This window comes from Megalops cyprinoides, chromosome 24 (genome assembly GCF_013368585.1).
Source record: "Megalops cyprinoides isolate fMegCyp1 chromosome 24, fMegCyp1.pri, whole genome shotgun sequence".
NCBI lineage: Eukaryota > Metazoa > Chordata > Actinopteri > Elopiformes > Megalopidae > Megalops > Megalops cyprinoides.
In genome coordinates this window covers 16,841,184-16,848,884 of record NC_050606.1, presented here as the reverse complement: position 1 = coordinate 16,848,884, position 7,701 = coordinate 16,841,184, and positions in this window count along the sequence as shown.

Here is a 7,701-nt window from a genome sequence, read left to right as displayed (position 1 = left end):
CAAGGGGACCTCCGTGAGAGAAAATCTGTCTTCATCCATCCATGAGGAACATGTCACATCACCAACACATTTATTGACTCAATGAGCTGCTATCTGTAACATAAAAACAAAACACCCTGCACATGTATGAATATGTATTAATTAGTTAATTAAACAACTCTTGATTTAGCAACAATTACTTCCTAATTTGTTTTTAGCAACAATTAACTGGTACAGTTGAGTTCATGTGTTGGTTTATGTCAAGGCTGAGGGAATCTCTGTGGGGGAAAACCAGTCTTGTCTTCATCCATTAATAACATGTCACATCACTTTTTTTGATTGAATAAGCCTCTGCCTGTAATATAAACAGAACACCCTGTGCATTTATGAATACTGATTAATGAGTAAATGAAATTAACTAATGCTTTTTTATTTGAAACCCTGTAATACTGTAATAAGCTGACTGTAATAAACCAGCAATGGGTGGTATCAGTGGTAGGCAGCACTTGGCAGAGTGAGGTACAGTACCAGTCAAAAGTCTAAGATCGTGGGAAACATACATTCAAAGACATTTTGATCTTATGACTTATGCTTAGACATTTTTGACTTATGCTTAAATGCTTGAAATGTGTTTCTTAGACAAATATAAATAGTAAATTTGATGCCTATGTATGAATTTCTTTTCAAAAAAATGTTTAATTTAAAAAAATATTTTTGGCTATTTTGACGAATCTAAAATATATATTATATTATATTATATTATATTATATTATATTATAATAATATATATAATATTCTGTATATAATATAATGTATTTTGGTTTGTTTATAACCCTCTTTTGGTCACTACATAATTCCATTTGTGTTCATAGTTTTGATGTATTATAGTTTTGATGTCTTTACTATTATTCAAAAATGTGGAAAATAGCAAAAATAAAGAAAAACTCATCTATGAGTAGGTTTGTCCAAAACTTTTTACTAGTACTGGTTCTGGGCCCCCGGTCTCTATAGTTGACTTAGTCGACTGGCAAAAGACTGACACTGAAAAAAGCATACATTGTACTATGATCATCAAGTGTATCATAATCAAATTGTTACATGTCAGCTTTGGTTGGCCCTTATGGGAGCTCTCACTATTGATCTTTTTCACATAATAAATGCTCCTTGGGATCCCAGAAGGCATTTCTTCACAATCCCGGATGCAGACAAACACTTACACAAAAAAAATTGTGCTAACAGCGCATGTTGCCTGTAATGCCCGGGTCCAGTTACTGCCCGTGTCCAATTATTCACTCCTGCTAGCGGTAGGAACAAATCTCAGAGCAGGCAGTACTGGGAAGCACCAAATGTGAGTCTGTCTGTGGTGTCAGGGTACAGCTCTTAATGAAGTCCCTCGGTTCTGTTGGGTTTTTGCCGGTTATTGCCAGGGTGAGACTCCACTTCTGCGTGTGGCAGCTTGTATTAATCTGCGTGTGGGTGACTCAACACAGTGGAAATGTGCTGTTTCCAGGCAAACACGCAGAATTAGAGCAACAGATGGCAATGTGTGCCTTTTTTTAGATTTTGGAGACTTCGTAAGCACGTGTGGGCACACACACATATACATACATACACACACACACACACACACACACACACATATACATACATACACACACACACACACGCGCACGCACACACACACATGTAGATAGATAGGTAGCATGAGAGCCACTCAAACTGGGAGAATCTGTGATGAACAGAGGCCTTTTAAATTGGTGTGAATAAAACTGAAGTGAATATTGATGATCTTGTTATTATGTTCATAGTATTTCAGACAAAATTTATTGACATACATCCATGTCCAATTGATAAACATATATATGCAACATATATAGATACAGCATATTGGTGTGTGTGGCTGACCCATTCCTTTTATTCACCTCAACCATTGCGACCTGCAGTATGTCATGTCAAGAGTTTGGTGTTGATGCTGGAGTGGATGGGATTGATTACCAGAATGGCAGGATCAGTTGTGGTTCAGGAAATGGGTTCAGTCTGCAGGCGAGGAATTGGGATTGTCCAGCGAGAATTGATGTGAAATGAGATTTACCTTGAGAGGGGAGAGGAAAAAACAGAAACACCACACAAACACACACACACATACACACACACACGCACACACACATATATACACATAAGCATACACACACACAAGCACGCACACACATATACACACACAAGCACGCACACACATATACACACACAAACATGCACACACACACACAGGACCTCATATTCACACAAGTACAATGGTCTTTTTTCTTTGTGTGTGCACGTGTGTGTGTGTGTGTGTGTGTGTGTGTGTGTGTGTGTGTGTGTGTGCGCGCATGTGGTGTGTGTGAGTGTGTTGAGTTGTTTTTTTTTTTCCTCGTGATTACATCTGTACTTCTAATTCAGAAGGTATATGATTAATTACTGGGTGGATCATGGAGAGATACTTTCATGAGATCATCAGTTCCCTGGAAACTAAATCCAGTCCAAAAGGAGAGAGGCACCACAGAGAAGGGTTTAAAAACAAGGCTGGCTCTTTTTAAGGGCGTTAATCTGTGAAGCCTTAGCATTTCCTCTAGACTCCTAATGAGGGGCCCTGATATTACCCATGAGGGTTTGTAGTTTTCAAACCAAATTTGCACAACTGTTTAATTAGACACTTGTGCAAAAACCCCACTGCCGGTGGTCCAGCACATCGACAGGAGGCTGAGCTCTTGTCCTAATTAATACTAACGACCGCATGTTTAAACTCTTGTCTGTCTACCCAGCGGTTTAAGCAGCAAGCACATTTAAATGGTGGAACACCATGCAGACACTAATTTTACTTTTAGACCATAATAAAGTGAGGTCCTTTTGCTGGGCTCTGCAATTTTGATCCTGGGGGGCCACAAAGCAGCAGGTTTTCCAGCTGTCTTTAAACCGCTAACGCTCCTGGAACTGGGGAGGAAGGTTAAACTGGTTCAATCGAGACGATGATTAGTGGAAGCAGGTGGTTAAGTGTCCTTCTGGAATGAAAGCCTGGAGGCCCTGCAGCTCTTCTAGCCCAGGGCCGTACGGCAAACAGGGCCATTTGGGGATTTTGGAACTGGTGGAACCTCCTCTTCAGTGTCTCAAACGTTATGGTCTACAATCATTAGTGACATTTTTATAACTTAATGAATAAGGAAAGAAACTCATAATAAAAAGGAATATGCTAACTACTGTGGCAATATGTTCTGGAAAATTCAGTGATGCCTGTTCATTTTTTCTTTACATGGTCCACATAATATTTGCAGGATATGTGGTAGATGATAAGAGCACCAAACAATAACTGGAATATTGTTCAATGAGGGATTTAGGGCTGCATATTGATGATACAAGTTCTCATTTTCTTCTCGTATTGATGAAAGAAAAGCAAAATAATGAAAGAAAAAAATGAAAGAAAAATGATGCACAAGGAAATTGGAGGAAATCAGCAATTAACCTTTCGTATGATAAATGGGATTCTATCAAATACAATGAATAGACAACAACAGATACTGTAATATAAAGCTTGTCACTTATTTTTAAATGTTATTAATTGTATGTGTAATAGTGGAAAGGAAATGTATCCAATTATTGTAATTACCATACCTTGGAGTAAATTTATAATTTTTTTTTTAATATTAATTGTGTGATTACTCAAGATCAAACAGTCTGACATTTAATTAAATACTCTAATTGCCATCAATTCTAATACCTTTTCTTCATGGGTACTATGCATCTGATCTATAAGTCTGATCTAGTCTGATTAACTGACTTGAAACAGACAGAGGCTGCTTTTTACATACCTAATGCTATTGTTATAAATACAGAGATAAGCAGATAGACATAGACATTGGTGTACAGATTAAAGATGCTGCTGTTTCATGTCATTACAGTTTTTTTAAACCAGTGTGACCGTTGAGCTTTTTCTTATCATCTAAGAAGTGTTATTTTCCTCATTGACACAACTTCAAAATGGCTGAAGCAGTGATTGGTACGCAGAAAAGTAAAGTGGATGTTTAGCCACTCCAAAGGAAAAAGGCAGGACATTTATCACATCATTTTAGCTCACTACAGCTAGACACTGCAGATGGTGAACAAGCTATAAATAGGATCTTCCGATGAAACAATCTATTATGTTCCTGCAGTAAGCCGTTTTTAAGAGTCTCTACAGTTTAGTTAAAAACAGTCAAATGGAGTTTGAGAGGTGATGGACAACAACATGACAGAGCTCCAGTATATAAAACCTGACACTTTTAACCAAATTATTCATATTTGTGCTGGATGGTGATTGTACATCTGTTACTTTAAACTCACAACTACTTTCATTTCTCCTCAGGGGGTGGGCTTTAAAAACGGTTTAAGGTTGATCAGGTTTAAAAATAATATAATTTTCAGAAGAATCTAAACAATCTAAACAAAGTCCTAGAACATGTTCTAAGTATATTAGTATGATTTTAATTATTCTGTTATCTTCTGTGGAGTCGCAGTTGTCGTGGAATTTCAGCTTCTAGCAAGAAACTTCAGTGATGACACAGAGTCAGAGTGCAATGTTTATTCTGAAAGCTCTCAGGGGAAAGGTCATCCAACAACTCACATAGAGAGGTCAGAGCAATTCCAGCTTTCATTAGACTACATTACAATTTTTATGCAGTGATAAGGTGTGCAACTTCTCAAATAGGCGCATCATTTCTAGACAGTATCCAGGCAGAAAAGTTATAATTGTGTTTTTGTCAGTGCTCCGCCTCCTTAGCTGTTGTGTTTTTGTTTTTCCTTGCCCATGTGCTTTTGTTTTCCTTGTGTTTTAGTCCTGCCCTGCTCCCCGCCCGGTCTCCGCCCACCTGATTGCCTGCACACCTGCTTCCCATCCCCTCGTCAGCCCTGCCCTATATCTTCCCTGCTTTTCCCTGTCCGGTTGCTAGTTCGTCACAGTGTTTTTCTCCTGTTTCGTCCCCGCCGTTTGCTTTTTGCTTCTGTCTGCGTGTTTCTCGTTTTCGACCCTGCTCGTACCCTGACCTCGTTTTTGCCTGCCTCCTTGCCACATTCGCCTGATTGCCTGCCTGTCCGGTTCCCGACCCTGCCTGCTCCGGTTTCCCGATCCTCGTTCTGTCCACGGACTGCCTTCCGGTTTTCGACCCTGCCCGTTTCTGATTAGCGATCTGCCTGACGATTCCATTAAAGACGCTTGGAACCCAAAGCTCCCGTGGTCCGCGCCTGAGTCCTTGCCTGAGCCTTGACAGTTTTAGCAGTTAATTAAAAATGGAAAACTCCCTAAAGCCATTCTATTAAACTTGAGCCAGATGAAACCATATCTATTGCTGACCGGACATGGCCTGTGTGCTTCCTTAGAGCCACACAGGCCAGAAACCAGTCAAGGCCGTGAAGCAGATAATCTGCTCCGCTCAGGAAAGATGCAACATCCTTAACATTTCAGGAGAGTACACAGAGTGCTTTGTAAAGAATAACATCTTTGTGTATAATTTTTATACATGCAGGTAGAAACAAAGAGTATAAAATGATCAGGCAGAAGACACTCAGCTCTAACACAGTCTGCCTCTTTTGTGATCAAAACACAGAAGGATGGCAGGAGTACATTCTCTTAGGCCTGGTTCTGTTTCACTGTTTCACTCTCTTTAGTATCTGACTAGAATTGGGTCAATATTGGGTCTTAAATTTGAATTTCTTGTGTTTTTTTTTTTCTTTTTTTTTCCATGCACCCCTTTCGTACCTGAATAAAAAGCAACCAAACTCTGGCAGTGAATGAACTGCAATCAGAACAGATCTGATCAGAACACTTTTTTATGTGCACTTGTGTGTCATAAGCTGTGTAGTATATGTCAGAGGTGAGGGACAGGAAAAAAAACAAACTTTAAACAGCTTAATTTCTTTAAATATAGAACTAACACATGTTTCCCTGGGTAACCTGAAAGTGGTGAGGCAGAATCCTGTCGGTGGATCCATGAAAAGCTTTTTGTCTACATTTCATTCATTTCTGATGGAGAAAAGGTGAAGTCAAAAGGATTTTGAAGCCCATTATAGTTATTTATCGATCTGTGGGGCATTATGGTATGTGACTCTGTTGCCATTAGTGTCACACAGGATATTGAGGGGAAATCAAGAGTTTGCCCTAAGGGAATGTGACAGATGCTTCTACAACAGTGTGCCAATAGCGCGATAATCAGCACTGTGACAGTGCATGCCCTCTGCCGAACAACCAAGAGGTGTGGGTTGTGGTGCGTCTGACATGTTCTCCCTGCTCGGTGAGACATGCACCAATCAATCAATCACGTCAATCAGGACGCAGAGCCGCCTCCCACCGCAGTCCTGAGCACGGGTCGGGGATTAGGCCTCTTTAACGTCACGTGTCTGAATGGGCATTCGGTTTACCCCCATGCGCTACTCGACCGCAGTCAGGAACTTGTCATTTGTATTCCAGGCATTCGCTGTGTAGAACGGCTATATAAATGTTTTATTTCCCATACCGCCCGCAACGCCGCCCCCCGCCCTGTCCCCTACCTTGGCTGTGATCCATTTTGGAAAACACAGCACCGCAGTGCGTAGCCCATCTGTGACTCTCTCCCACTCACGTCGCGGACGTGCCCCCCCCCCACCCCCCACCCCAAAAAAAACTCATTCCCTCGCACAAAGAACCTTTTAATTATTTCCATGGGAGCTCTGAGTTTGCCGGCTAGCATTGTGGGCGAGAAGTTGTAGAGGTAGTTATCCGGGTGCACGGAGGCCCAGAAAACCAGCTGCTCATTTCGCTCTCGTTTTGAGCACCGCAACAATTCCCTTTGGTGGCAGTAGCAGAGACAAGATTACTTCCCTGACCTCGGTTACAGAGACGTGGCTTCGGCTTACTGCGGGCTAATCAGCAAACACTGACATGTCAGTAATGGGCCTGCCACGTCGCTGACACCGATATTGACGTGTGGTATTGAGAGGAAATCCATTTTAATTATTGTCACTTATCAGCAGTGCATTTGGGTGGCTGGCGGAAAGCAGCCGGCACTTTGACGATTAGAATTTTATGAATCTTGTTGGCATGGCAGCAGCGGTTCTGGGTTAGGAGCTTTAAAAGTGGACACAACGTATCCCAAAAGGAGTTTAACTGCAATGAGATGTAAACATTTGCTGTTGAGATGCAGTCATTTTAACTGATATAACCATACTAATCAATGTAATTCCTATCAGAGGTGTGTATTGTTTAACTTCATTGTTTCTCAATCCTACTCCTGGGGCCCCCCTGTCCTGCATATCTTCTATCTATCCTTGCTCCAAACATGATCTTGATTAAATCAGGTGTGCTCAGCTAATCAAAAGTGCCACTGATGAGTTCAGTCAGGTAGGTAGAGCAGGGTAAGATAGAAAACATGCGGAGCAGGGGGGCCCCAGGGGCAGGATTGAGAATCAGTGGTTTAAAGGAAGCCTATGGAATATAAATGGAGGGAAAATGTATGGGTGGAGATGAAATGAGCAGGCTGCCATTTTCTGTTCTAATATACGCAGTGTTGCCTTCTGTATTAAATTATTTACTACTTATATTTGGATTTAATATTTCACCATATATTGACACTAATCTTGTTTTCATAAGGGATCCGTGGAGGTAGAATAAGGCTGAGGTGAAATAAGACAGGTCTGTGTTATTGTGCTTTTGATGTTTGTCTGGGGGGTTTATACTATAAT